Source organism: Marmota marmota, unplaced genomic scaffold, assembly GCF_001458135.2.
Source record: "Marmota marmota marmota unplaced genomic scaffold, marMar, whole genome shotgun sequence".
Classification (NCBI taxonomy): Eukaryota; Metazoa; Chordata; class Mammalia; order Rodentia; family Sciuridae; genus Marmota; species Marmota marmota.
The window spans coordinates 5066432-5081279 of NW_026000130.1; the positions used below are offsets into that span (position 1 = coordinate 5066432).

A 14848-nucleotide genomic window follows, 5' to 3' on the forward strand; every position below is an offset into this window, starting at 1 on the left:
TTGCTTGGTGGTCCACACAAACGCGAGCTTTAAACTTTGCATCCAGGGCTGGGGAGAATAACAGCGAATGCTCATGTGCTCACCTCAGTTCTTACCTCAGTGATCACCGATGGCCTGTTCTTGGTGTTTCATCTGCCCACACACTGGCTTTTCTCCCCTCTATTTAGTTTCCTGGCATTTTTATTATGACTATTTCAAACATACAACAGTTGAAAAGAATTTCACAGTGACTGCCCGTGCTCCCACTGCTTGGATTCTCCCGGTGACATCTTACTATATTTGCTCTCCCTCATGTCTGTCCTTCTATCCACATTTTTTATGCATTTCATATAAATTGTAGTCATTCGTATCTTTACCTCTCAAATACTTCAGCATATTTATCATTAACTAGAGTTCTGTTTTTCTGCAATATTTTGAAAATCTCAGCCAGATAGCTTTCTGCCCACAAATATTTTAGTACCTATGTCTAGAAGAGATGAGGATTTTTAAAACCATACGTCACCAAAAGGGTCTCCAACCCAGTGATAGTTCCTTAATCTAGAAGAAGCGTCCCTTGGGATCTGGAATGGATTGGTTCCAGAACCCCTCCCTTTCCCTGTCCAAGGATACCAAATCCACAGAAGCCCAAGTTCCTTATATAAAATGGCACAGTGTAGCCGGGCACTGTGTCACACCCCTGTAATTCCCTAGTAACTTGAGAAGCTGAGGCAGGAGGATCTCAAGGTCAAGGCCAGCTGCAGCAACTTGGTGAGACCCTCTCTCAAAATAAAAAATGCAAAGGCTGGAGGATGAGGCTCAGTGGTAGAGCATGTCTGGGTTCAATCTCCAGTCCTCCCCCAAAAGAAAATCACTTAGATTATCTATAATCCCTAGCATAATGTAAGTGCTGTATGAATAGTTGTTATACTGTGTTGGTTAGGGAATGATGAAAACAGAAAATAACTTTTTTTTTTAAATATTTCAATGCGTGGTTGAGTCTGAGGATGTGGAACCCACGGGTGTGGACAGCTGACTGCACCTGCTGCATGCTCAACTGTCCTCCAATTCTCTCAAATTGATCTTTAATTATTTCAAGTCAGGACCCACACGAGGTCTATTAAGCTCTGATTGTCACCACACCTTTATTAAGTGCCAATTACTGACTGAAAAAGCTGGGTTTTTTTTGTCTTGTAGAATTTTCTACATTCTGCATTTGGCTGATCACATTTCCCAAGTGTCACTTAACATGTCCCTCTATGCTTAGTACTTAGGCCCAGGGGCTTGACTCAAAATCAGGTGCACATCCTTGGAGAGAGAGCTCGAGAGGTGTCGCTCTGTTTCCAACCCTATCACAGCAAGAATGTGGCGTCCGGTTTCCTCACTCGAGGGATGGGATATCGACCTGAACCCCCTCAGAATGTTCTCCATCACCCCTTCACCAGTGGTTCTGCGAATCATTGGTTAGCCAAGCCTAGGTTATTATTATTTTATTTTTTTAGTTGTAGATGGACACAACACCTTTATTTATTTTCATGTGTTGCTGAGGATCGAGCCCAGGGCCTTAGAGGCGCAAGTCTTGTGCTCAACCACTGAGCCACAATCCCAGCCCCATATTATTTTATTATTGGTTGCAAATGGTGAGTTTCTGCTCCCATCAGCCCTGCACCTACTAGCTGTCATTGTTCCATAAACATGACTTTCATCAAGCATTTGGTCACCCTGAAACAGTCCCTATGGTAAAGTTAGTTTGTTTCGTTTTGTTTTAATAATGAGTTGCTGTTGAGGTTTCCACAGGTGTCAGTGAGATTGTTTTGAGTGACATTGTGACTTCCTGATTTGTGAAAAGATACTTGATGTTTTTCAATCCACTGCCATCATCATTGTTTTAGGGCCCTTAGCAGGACAAACTTCTGGAAGCTCCTTGCTTTCAGGCAGGACAAGTTATCTCTGTTGGCCATGTAACATCTCTGCCCCTGACAATGGCGGTCACATCAGCCATTTCTCCAAGGGGTCAGGTCCCTTTCAATGGGAAGAGTACTTAGAAACCATAATCAGGACACGAGGGTGCCTGTGAACTCTCACAACATCTTTATGGCTCTTCTGTACCCAGAGGTCTGGAGGGATAAGGCTGGGGGCAGGCAGCTGTCGGGAAGCTTGTGCAATGGCCTGAGTGAGAGAAAACAGTGGCGTGAACTTGATCTTTAAGTGCTTAGCACAAAGCCTGCAACACTGGTGAGTGCCATCAACCATGGCAAACTTGCTTTCATTGTTTGCTTGACTTAAATTGGTTCACTTGAAGCTCACCTACACTATGGGGAAGACGGCCTGACATCTCCACCACGTACATGAGAAAACCATGTACGCACTCACAGGTAGAGAATAAACTGCTCAAGGTCATGCAGCAATGAAAGAGAACTTGGCTGCAGATCCCATACTCTGACCAGTTCACTGTATTAACCATAGGGTTCAAACTCAGAAATGACTTAGATGATGACGATTTTGTGGTGACAGAGATGGAACCCAGGACCCCGCATGTGGTAGGGAAGGATTCTACCACTGAGCTACATCTCCAACCCCTTAAATTAATTTAAAAAATTTAAAATTTTAGTTGTTGAAGGACTTTTTATTTTATTCATTTATTTATATGTGGTGCTGAGAATTGAACCCAGGGCCTCACACATGCTAGGCAAGCACGTTACCACTGAGCCACAACCCGGCCCTTAAATTAATTTTTGATACATTAATCCAAGAGGCTGACCCACTCTCACTTTATCAGATTGTAAACTATGATTCCAGCAAGGCTCCTGAGGGTCAGGCCACCCTGCAGATTCTCTCCCTGCACCTAGAATCTCTGCATCCCTGTTCATTAGTAACCTGAAGTGACCCTTGAGACTGCCATTGATGACCTTTGCCTGTGTGACCTGCAAGCTCTTCTGAGAGCACACTCTCATTGATTTAGTCCTTCCAGGCCCTGAGGAGGTTAGCCTTGTTGGAGAGCTGCCGTTCCGACACTGCCATTCCAACACTGTCACCTGGCTGGTGACATTGCCAAGCCCTCACCTCTGGACACTATATCTAGAACTGTTTTTGCATTGATATCTGAAAGGGGCCGGCAGGGGCATGGGGAGGATCGCTGGCCCCTGTTTAGAAAGGCAGATTGCCCCCAGGGCTTCATCAATTTCCCCCAACATTTGCACCCAGATCCCAAAGGTGGTGGAAAGCCCTGGATCAGCCTCAAAACCGATGCTGTCCCCATGGGGAGGCTGTGGCTCAGTGGCGAGCAGGTGGCAGGGCCTCTACTGCGGAGATCACTTGCTGATCGACTAGGGAGTCCCAAGTCTTAGCCCACCTCTTGCTGTTACCCCACTCCTCTCATTGTCATGCTGGATGGTGCAACGCTCCTGCCCCAGGACTGCAGGTTACTAAGAGGCCCTCAGTCAGCAGGGCCAGGGCCAGCTGGTGGCAGAGGTAACCCATCCCGTAGCAATGACATCAGAGTAGAGCGTTGCATTAAGGTCCCTGTTTCCCGAGGGCCGTCCGCACATCCGTCCTGACAGCCATGCCTGGCTCTGAGCTTCCTTTATGCCAGGCTCAGCTTTCGCCCATTGAACCAGTCCAACAGCTGCTCTGCTGAAATTGGCACTGTTACTGTTCCCATTTCCCAGGTGGGGAAACCGAGGCTTACGGCCACTTCTCCTGTACGGGGTGGAGCTGTGATTTTAGCCAAGGCTGTGGCGCCTGAGCCCTTTGCCTGGTTATTGCAGGCCCTCCTTGCCCCCAGAAGGAGGCTTACCTCAAGACCCTGCCTGGTGCTGTCTGCTGCCGTTGCCATCCCTGTCCTACCCTCGTCCCAGCTCCAGGCCGGCTGGCCTAGTTTGGGTCCTGGAGAGGACAGCTTCCTCTCGGCTTTGTTTTTTTTTTTTTTTTTAAAGAGGCAGGGCCTCACCAAGTTACTTAGGGCCTGGCTTTGAACCTGCGATCCTCCTGTCTCAGCCTCCCAAGCCACTGGGATGACAGGCATGCACCACCAAGGTCCACTGGTTGCCCTCCTGCCTCCTCCTTGGTTTTGCTGTGCCTTGAAGGGGAAGGTTGTTGACTGAGCAAATCTGGTTGATGCTCACAATAATTCTGCAAAGTGTCTTTTCTAGATGGGACTCAGAGCTTCAGAAAGAGGATGTGATTTGCCTGTGATAACTCTCCCTTGGTGACAGGGCATCACATCCTGCCTGAGCCTCTGAGTGTGGATGGGGAGTGGCCATCATGGGCAGGGTGCAGCTGCAAACTCAGCACTGTGCAGCGCGAGCCGTCCCACTGAACTCTCCACCATCCCAGGATGTAGGTACTGTCCTTATCCCCGTTTTGCAGATGAGGAGACGGAGGATCAGAGAGGGCATTTTACTTGCCCAAGCCTTACCAACTTGTGGGTGGCAGAGCTGAGATGTGAACCAGGACCGTTTCCAGGGAACCAAGCAGGGTGCCCAGGGACAGTTGGCTTTTGCTGCCAGTACTGTCTTGGTATAGATAGAGTGCCACCCTGGAGCTGGGGCTCTTGGCCCTAGTCCTGGGGCGGCCTCTGCTCCTCTGTAAATCAAAGGCGCGTGGCCAGACAGTCCCTGCGTTGCCTTGCGCTGGGCTGCGGATTGGAGCAGACAGCTTATGGCGCACTGTGGGCGGGGCCGGCGGCACCGTCTGGGGGCAGGTCGGTGTCCTCTCCAGGCACCTTCTCGGCCCGCAGTCACATTGACTTCTCCCTATCAGTTTTAGGGCTTGCAAAAGGACCTTGCGCCACCTTCCCCCAGCTGGAATGTCCTCGGCCACCCACTCTGTTCCGATCCTAGCACTTCTCTTTGCATCCTGCCCAGCGTGGTCAGGCCCAGGTCGTGCCGAGCCCTCCCTCCGGGGCCCACGGGTGTCTGACGGGTGAACGCAGAGCCCGGTCCCGTTTCCTGTCTCCCCAGGCCCTCGTAAGGACGGGAGCATTTAGAACCTAATCCAGAGTCGCAGATTGGGCAAGGGGACAATTGCATGAGAAGCAAAGTAGGCTAAAGTACAGGAATGTGGCAAGCCAGAGGGCGGTGGCCCTGGAGGCTGGCCAGCCAGTAAGCGCAGATGGCCTCTGAGACCTGGAGCTAAGTCAGGTGAGGGCTGAGCCGGGACCTTCACAGATGGCTTCCAGTTGCGGGTGACAGATAAGGGTGCACTGGGGAACACTCACCACAGCGGCTGGAGCGGCCATCCAAGCCCCTCCCCTGTGGCCTGATGCAGCACACCACCCGCCTCCCACTGAAAGGTGACACTCCACAGGCGGGTTCCCTTAGTCACCCTGTGGGCGCCTGTCAGACTCACATGAGAATGGAGCCGGTGGCCGCGTCCCCAGGGACGGTAAGTGGCAGAAGCGCTCAGGACTTAAACTGGGGGAGAGGAAAAATCCAAGTGGGAAAGGGGATGGCTGGATGGGGACATTGTGTCCCCTCTGTCCCTTGAAGACCTGGCCGTGTATTTGGTGAGGGGTGCAAGGGCAACAGCCTGCCAACCCCCCCAGCTCCCCTCCCCCACACCACGGTGGTTGGCAGCTGGCCAGCGCTTGTTGAGCCCAGAGGTTTTGTGTCACAGCAAAGCCACGATGACTCTGGCACCAGGCGGCTGCCACCTGAATTGATCTGCAAGAAGTAGCAGGGCTGGGCCACAGTTCTGTGGGAGAGCCCTCTCTCACCTTACATGTGGGAGGCTCTGGGTTCCATCCCCAGCGGTGCAAAAAGAGAAAGAAAAACAGCTGTGGCTGCATCTGGTGCCCGGCTCAGTGGGTTATCTCAGAGACATAACCAGGCAACAGCTGGGGCATGGTCAGGTGCACAGAGGCTCCTTGGGAGCAGGTGTCTGGGTTTTGCTGCTCATGGACTGAAACCAGCAGAACAGGGCTCACTCGGGGTCGTGGCCCAGGTCTGGCCTGGCTGTCTACGCGTCCACCTGCTCCAGCTTGAACCGGATCAGACCGTGGTGTGGGTGATGATTCCTTATGGAATCGATTTGTATCCACTTTCAGTGCGAGGGAAACAGGAAAGGTCAGGAATGTTGGGCCAGGATTTGAGCCAGCGCAAGTTACTGAGCTTCCCTGAGCCACAGTTCACCTAATGGTAGAGTGGATGTAAAATCATGACCGCAGAACAGCTGTGATGTCCAGGAGGTCATTCTGAGGATTGGAGGTGGGTGGTGGTGAGGAGCCTGGGGAGCTCGGTGGCTATGTCTGTGCAGGTGTTATTTGAAGGGCAACTGCGAGGCAGGTAAATAGGGCAAGAGGTAGAATCCCTATTTTATAGAGGAGGAAATGAGGCAGAGAGTCTGGTAGCTCTCTCAGACAGTTCCCTCATCTGTCTGTGTGTACTCACTTGGAAAAGGTTCTCCAAAGGTGGGTTGGGATTTTCATGAGATCCACTGTTCCCCATCAGAATAGCAGCAGATCTTAAAGGGTTGCAGAGTGAGAAAGAAGGCTAAACCGTGTTTAAATTTAAACATTTAAAACTTGCCTAACGTTGGCCACATGTAGAGCTGGTCGCTCTACTTACAGAGCTTCCAGTTTCAAATGTGGCAGCTTCACTGACCGTCCCTCAATCGCCTGCCATGCCTAAGTCTGACCATCTGCCCATCCACTCCCCTTTTCTCTTCAGGCACCCCCCCCCATCTGTCTTAGTCCATTTTCTCTCACTATAACAAAATACCAGATGCAGGACACTTTAAAAAGAAAACAGGTTTATTTAGTTCATGAGATCTAAGAGCATGGTGCCAGCATCTGCTTGGCCCCTGGCGAGGGCCTTCTGGCTGCATCACAACATGGCAGGTGGCATCATGGTGGAAGATCACATGGCAAGATAGGAAGCCAGAGAGATTCAGGGGGTCTTCCCCTCACCATACTGGGGATGGAACCCAGGGACTTGCACATGCTAGGTGAGCAGGTAAGCAGGTGAGCACTCCCTCACTCCGCCACATCCCCAGCCCTAGGCTTGGTTTTTTTTTTTTTTTTCAACTGACTCTACCAGACCAGCACAAATCCCTTCCAAGGGCCCCACCATGACCTAATAATTAGTCACCTTAGGCCCCACCCCTTAAAGGTCCCACCACCTTCCAAAATCACCACGCTGAGGACCAGGACTCTAACACATGAAACTCTGAGGGACACACTAGAATCAGATCCAAACCATAGCTCTCCATCCAGCTAATTCTAGAACAAAGAACTTGCATCCTTCAAAACTTGCACCATCAGATCACCTTTCCAGTGGGGATCCATGTAAAACATGGGTTCTCAGGGCTCACCCATCCTGCGCTGCGGCCGTCCAATTTGGCTCTTTTCTCAGTAAGATCAGAAGTTTTTCGTTTTACTGTTTTCCTTTGGGGTGGCAGGATGTCCACTACTGATTGCATGCTGTTGCTATTTCTTATTTTGCACAATTTCAAAAATAAACATTTAAAACTTGCCTAACGTTGGCCACATGTACAGGTAACTCTCGGTCCAGAGCGCTCAGAAGACTGGACTCCCGGTCCACGCTCCTGTCATCCCTAAATGTAACTTCAGACACGAGACCCTAAAGTCTAAAGGGCAGCTTGGGTCAAGCCCTTGGCTGGGCTCAGTGTGTGGGCATGGATTTGGACTCTCACTCAGCACGCGCTTGTCAGACACCTGCTGTATGCCAGGCACGGAGCTGGGCACGAGGATCCCGAAAGGGCCACCCCACCAGTCAGGGAAAACAGACAAATATGGTGACATCCATGTCATCAGGACAGACGTCTGTGCCTGCCAGCTAACTGGGTCAGGCAGGTTGACCAGGGTTGTAAAAGTGCTTGGCCAGTGTGACCAGCAGAGGGTGTGAGAGGGGACTGCCACTCTGCCAAAGCCAGAGCTAGGAGGACCTTCCACCCTGCCCGCCTGGAGCCTGGGGAGGATGAGCCTGCTGGACCTCCGGGAAAGCCAGGGTAGCTTTCGCAACCTTTGTGGCAATGCCCTTGCCAAGCACCAATTTCAGATTTTTTCCTGGGGGCATGGGTGAGCTAGCAGTTTTCAGGGCTCTGACCTTTCTTGCTGAGGTTCAACTTTTTTTTTTGATAGCTTACTAAGTGCAATAGAAATAGTAATAAAAAACACACCCTAAGCCCCAGAAGCTTCCAGTTGACCACTAGGAGCAGGAGGGAGACGGAGAGGCGTAGGTGCTAACACAGTGACATTTTGCCCCACATGGGACATTTGTCAACATCTGGGGACATTTTGGATTGTCACAACAGTGGGAGTAGAGGCTGCTGGCATGTAATGGGAAGAAGCCAGGGACACTGTTCAGCCCACAGTATTACGCAGGCCAGTCCCACGACACAAAGAATTTTGTAGCCCCAAATGTTTGTTATACCCAAATTGAGAAATCCTGGCATGAGAACAGGCTTGGGCCTCAGAAAGAAACCTACAGCACTGCTGCACATGTTGAAGTACCTCTTTCTAATTTGGTGGGGGATATAGCTAGGAGTGAGGTTGCTGGATCTTATGGCAGTTATGTGTCTGTCTTTTTAAGGAACCACGCAAACTCTTTTCCATAGTAGCTGCGACACTTTAAATTCCCACCGACAATGGACAAGGGTTCCAACTTCTGTATGTCCTCACCAACACTTACTGTCTTCATATATATACTAATCAGCTTTCTTCACTATAAGGAAATACCTGAGGCAATATGTTATAAAGAGAAAAGGTTTATTTTGGCTCATGGTTTTTGAGTTCCGGTCCAAGATCAAGTGGCCCTAATTGCTGTGGACCTCTATTTGTTTGTTTTGTATGTGTGTGCACACACTTGATTTTAATGTGCTGGGGACCAAACCCATGGCCTCAGGCATGCTAGGTGAGTGCTCTACCTCTGAGCTACGTTCCTAGCCTGCCCTGGGCCCCTGACAAGGCAGCCATCAGGGCAGGAGCCCATGGGGAGCAAACCACTCACTCCAAGAACCAGGAAACAGAGTAAGACAGGCCAGGCCAGGGCCCTGCCGTCCCCTTCAAGGGCATATTCCCAGTGACCTATGTTCTTCCCAAGAGGTCCCACTTCCAAAAGGTCCCTGAGCCTCCCAATAGCATCACCCTAAGGACAGTGCCTCGGGGGGCCGTCGTCCAAACCAGCACGTGTCCAAGTTTTCTCTCCCTCTCCCCAACCCTTGCTTCCTTCTCCTATTTTCCTTTTGGGACTATGGTTATTCTAGTGGTATGTCACTATAGTTTTGATTTGTATTTCCCTATGACTAAGGATGTTGAATAAAATAACTTCATGTTCTTATTGACCATTTATATATTTTCTTAAAGAAATGTCTGTCTATTCAGATCTTTTGCCCATTTAAAAATTGCCTTGTGATGGGCACAGTGGTGTATGCCTGTAAACCCAGCCACTCAGGAGGCTGAGTCAGGAGGATGACAAGTTAGAGGCCAGACTGGGCACTTAGTAAGAATCTGTCTCAAAATAAAAACTGAAAAGGGCTAGAGATATAACTCAGTGGTAAAGTGCCACTGGGTTCAATAAATAAATAAACAAATAAAAATAAATAAAATAAAAATTGTGTTGTTTATCTTTTTGTTGTTGAGTTGTAGGAGTTCTTTATATATTTAGGACACTAGATCCTTAGCAGATATATGGTTTGCAAACATTTCTCCCATTCTGTAGTTCTGTCTTTTCAATTTTTTTTTCTTTGTGTACATGTGGTGCTAGGGATTGAACCCTGTGGGCCTCGTGATTGCTAGACAAGAGCTCTCCACTGAGCTACACCCCAAGTCACCTTTTAAATTTCTTGATAGTGTTCTATGAATCTCAAAAGTTCTTATTTTCAGCCAGTCTGGTCTATCTATTTGTTCTTAGGATGTTCTTGCCTTCAGTGTTCTGTTTAAGATTCCATCATCAAATCCAGGGTTTCTTGTCAAATCCCTGTTTTCAGCTATGAGTTTTATGCTTTCAGCTCTTATATTTAGGTCTTTGATACATTGTGAGTTAATTATTTATTCTATATCATATAAAATCAGGTTCCAGCCTCATTCTTCTGCATGTGGGAATCCAGCTGAGACTCTTCTTTCACCATAGAGTGATCTTAATGTACTTGTCAAAAATAAATGGCCGGCTGGGCGCAGTGGTGATTATACCTGTAATCCCAGTGGCTCAGGAGGCTGAGGCAGGAGGATCACAGGTTCAAGGCCAGCCTCAGCAACTTAGTGAGGCCCTAAGCAATTCAATGAGACCTTAACTCTAAATATAATATTAAAAATGGCTGGGGCTGGGGGATGTGGCTCAAGCGGTTGCGCGCTGGCCTGGCATGCGTGCGGCCCGGGTTCGATCCTCAGCACCACATACAAAGATGTTGTGTCTGCCGAAAAACTAGAAAATGAATATTAAAGAAAGAATTCTCTCTCTCTCTCTCTCTGGGGATGTGGCACAGTGGTTAATTGTCTCTGGGTTCAATCCCTGGTACAGAAAAAATTAAAGAAAGAGTACATTGGCTGTAGAGCAGGGGTATGTTTGCAATTGATTCTATTCCACTGGTCCATCTTTATGCCATTGCCACACTGTTTTGTTTACTGTAACTTTGCCTTAAGTTCTGAAATTAGGAAATGTAAGTCCTCTCACTTGGTTCTTCTTTTTTAACCCTGTAAGTCCCACCATCCCAGAGGGGGATCACCTATCAGAAACTTCAATCGAGCAACCAATATACCATCATGGTAATTTTTAGATAAATGTTATAAATAAATTCTAGAGGAGTCCTTCTTCTTCTTCTCCTCCTCCTCCTCCTCCTCCTCACTTTTCTTTGCATTTATTTTATGTGAGTTTATTCCTGTGCCGTGTTTTCCTTTCCTCCTTTGTCTTCTGTGCTACCTCCACTTCTGGTTTAGAAACAGTGTGTCCTTTTGCAGTGAGGATCATTGAAATGTGGCAGGGGGCTCAGTGTGGGTTAATCCGACCACCAGGTCATGTCTCGGGTGCACTGTTCACCTGGATGTTCAGTGACCAGAGAACCTACCTTCTCTGCATTTTTAAGCATGTGCAGCAATAATTCAGCACTCTTTTGAGGCCACCAACCCTGCGTCCAACCCCACTGTTTGGCCTGGGCACACCTCCCAACTCCACCACTGTATACTGGAATGGCACATATGGCTTCTTTAAGGTGACATCTTTCAGGTACTTGGTGGCTTTTCATATATGCATACCCTTGATGGCCTACGCAGTCTCATGGGTGTTCTTAAAATGAACGTGAAGATTTGAACCTCTTGATTTGCATGATTTCATGGAGTTTTTCTGGGTCAAGAGAGTAGCAAACTATTTTCTTTCTTTTTTTTTTTTTGCACTTGGGATTGAACTCAGTGCCACTCGACCACTGAGCCCCATCCCTAGCCCTTTTTTGTATTTTATTTAGAAACAGGGTCTCACTGAATTGCTTAGTGCCTTCCCATTGCTGAGGCTGGCTTTGAACTCGCCATCCTCCTGCCTCAGCCTCCCGAGCCACTGGGAATATTGGCATGTGCCACCTCACCTGGCAGCAAACCATTTTCTTCACAGATCACCTCAGGCTGCTTACAGGAAGAGGAAGACCAATGTACACTGGAATGGCACACATGTCCAGATCTTCACTTCCTTGGTTAAATTTATTCCCAGGTATTTTATTCTTCCAGATGCTGAGTCGCTGGGATGACAGGTGTGCTCCACTGCTCCTGGTTTAGTGTGGTCATCTTTACAATAGCGAATCTTCCAGTCTAGGAGCTCTTCATGTATTTTTTTAATATTTATTTTTTAGTTGTAGATGGACACAGTACCTTTATTTTATTTTTAGTGGTGCTGAGGATGGAACCTAGTGCCTCACACATGCTAGGCAAGCACTCTTCCTCTGAGCCACAATCCCAGCCCCTCATCATGTCTTTTTATTTAAGTCTTTTTAAAAATTATTTCAGCAATGTTTTGTAGTTTTTAATGTACAGATCTTCACTTCCTTGGTTAAATTTATTCCCAGGTATTTTATTCTTCCAGATGCTGTGGTAAATGTGATTCTATTCTTACTTTCCTTTTCAGATTGTTAATTGCTGATATATAGAATATAACAACCAAGTGTCACATGCTGATATTGTATCCTACAACTTAGCTTAAAATTTTATTACCTCTGGTTGGGGCTGTGGCTCAGTAACAGAGTGCTCACCTAGCATGTGTGAGGCACTGGGTTTGATTCTCAGCACTGCGTATCAATATATAAAAATAAAGGTCCATTGACAACTAAAATATATGTATATATAAAAAGCAAATAAAATAAAGGCATTCTGTCCATTTACATCTACATATTTTTAAAAAAATTTTTATTACCTCCAGTAGTATGTGTGTGTTTCTATACACATCTTCTGAAAATAGAAATAGTTTTCTTCTTCCTTTTCAAGGATGCTTTTCATTTGTTTTTCTTATCTAATAGCTCTGTCTAGCACTTCTAGTACAGTGTTGACTAGGAGTGGTGAAGTGGGCACACTTGTCTTGTTCCTATCTGTGGAGGAAAGCTGTCTTGAGTATGATGTTAGCTGTTTTTCATAAATTAATTTTTTTTGAGAGCGAATTTTAATATTTATTTTTTAGTTTTTGGCGGACACAACATCTTTGTTTGTATGTGGTGCTGAGGATCCAACCCGGGCCGCACGCATGCCAGGCGAGCGCGCTACCGCTTGAGCCACATCCCCAGCCCCATAAATTAATTTTATTTATTCATTTTTGTGTGTGGGGGGGAAGTACTGGAGTTGAACCCAGAGGTGCTTTATCACTGAGCCACATCCCCAGCCCCTTTTATTTTCTATTTGGAAAAAGAGTCTTGTTGCTGACATTGGCCTTGAACTTGCAGTCTCCCAAGTCTCTGGTATGCAACACCACACCCAGCCACTTTTTATTATTTAAAAAATTTTCTTTTTGTAGTTGTAGATGGACAGAATGCCTTTATTTACTTAAGAGAGAGAGAGAATTTTTTTTTAATATTTATTTTTTAGTTTTCGGTGGACACAACATCTTTGTTTTATTTTTATGTGGTGCTGAGGATCGAACCCAGGGCCCCGAGCATACCAGGCGAGGGTGTTACCGCTTGAGCCATATCCCCAGCCCTATTTTATTTATTTTTATGTGGTGCTAAGGATCTAACCCAGTGCCTCACACGTGCTAGCTAAGCGCTCTGCCACTCAGCCCCAGCCCCAGCCCCAGCGCCACTTTTTATTATTTTGAGCTCCCCTTCTGTTCCTGTTTTTCTGAATGTTTTTGTCATGAAAGGGTGTTGGTTTTATTCAAATGTTTTTTTTTTTGCACTGATTGAGATGATTGTGTGGATTTTTTAATTTGTTCTGTTAATGTGGTATATTAAGTGATGTAGAACCACCTTTGACAAACTTTTCTTTAAGGAGAAACTTGGGCCATTAAGGGGGCATACGTCTGGGGAGGCTGAGGCAGGAGGATCTCGAATTCAAAGCCAGCCTCAGCAATGGCTAAGCAACTCAGTGAGGCTCTGTCTCTAAATAAAATATAAAATAGGGCTGGGGGTGTGGCTCAGTGGTTGAGGGCCCCTGAGTTCAATCCCAGGTACCCATCCCCCCAAAAAAGAAACTTGATCTTAAAAGATTAAAAAAAAAAAACAAAACCCCTCTGACCCTGTGTGTTACCTAGAAAAATACCCTTGCCAACATTTCAGCAATTCTGCCGCCAAAAATGTTCAAAAAGTACTTGGGTCATTTCCAGGAAATCTTGAGAACTTTTCCACTTCGCTTCAGAACAGTGTGTTGAAATGACAAGACAGTGCCATTGAGATACCACAGCCATCGGCTGCAGCTTTGTGGCCCTGTTGTGACTCCTCTGGCATACAATGTGGCAGAAGGGGTCATTCTTTTTTTTTGCGATGCTGGGGATGGCCCAGGGCCTCGTGCCTGCTGGGCAAGCGCTGCCCCTCTGAGCCACATGCCAGCTTGCAAAACTGGTTCAGAAGTTGTTGAGATATGTTCGGGTCCCAGTTTTTTTGAACAGTACTTTCTTCAAGGAACGATTATGTGCTCATTAAAACAGCAGAGTCTGTGAAGGGAGGAGGCGAGGGCTAGACACCGGAGCATCCGAGCTCATTCAGCCGCAGAAGCCCCCTCTGCACACACGGTCCTAGACCCTGGGACTGAAGCCCCCCTGGTCTCACTAAGGGGTGTCCCAGTGGTCAGCATACCTGTGTCAGGCAAGGCAGGGGGCCTTCCTCCCTCCAGGACTGCGGTGACAGCGGGGACAGTGATACGTGACGCAGGGGGATGACAGGAGCAGTCACACCCTTATCCTCCCACGGTGGGACATGCACCAGGGCCGTGGATACCAACACCCATATGGAGAACGGTGTGTCTGCCTCTAGACCTGCGCTCCTCCCCTCGTAGGCCACCGTCTCTAGGCCACTCACATGCCTGACGCAAGGCCATGCTGTGGGCAGCTGTGCACAGAATCGTTCAGGGAAACGTCTGTTTAGTGCAGATGCAAATGTTTTCCCTCTATTTTTAAAAAATTTTTTTGTGGTGCTGGGGATTTGACCCAGGTCTTGTGCATGCGAGGCAAGCACTCTACCCACTAAGCCATGTCCCCAGCCCTTCCCCAGATATTTTTCATCGGTCGGTTAAATCTGCAGATATGGAATGCACGGATACAGAGGGCCAACTGTATACCTTAATCTTAAAAAAGGTTAACAGTTTCATTGAGACATAATTCACGAACCATACAATTCACCTGAGTGAAGGAGAAGTCAGTGGTTTTCAGTGTCTTCACCGTCTCCTTGGTCAGTTTTAGAACATGTTCATCCCCACCCCCCATCATCATACGCTCCACCTTTAGCCAGCCCC

At 47.7% G+C, this 14848-nt stretch overlaps 1 protein-coding gene across 1 annotated transcript in view; it reads left to right on the forward strand.

The window, feature by feature from the left end:
• Nucleotides 1-5211: 5211 nt before the first annotated feature.
• Nucleotides 5212-14848, forward strand: part of Acacb (acetyl-CoA carboxylase beta) — a 117821-nt gene continuing 108184 nt past the window's right edge. The window contains exon 1 of the mRNA XM_048784891.1: nucleotides 5212-5361. The gene's annotated coding sequence lies outside the window, so the exon portion shown is untranslated. The remainder of the gene's footprint in view (nucleotides 5362-14848) is intronic.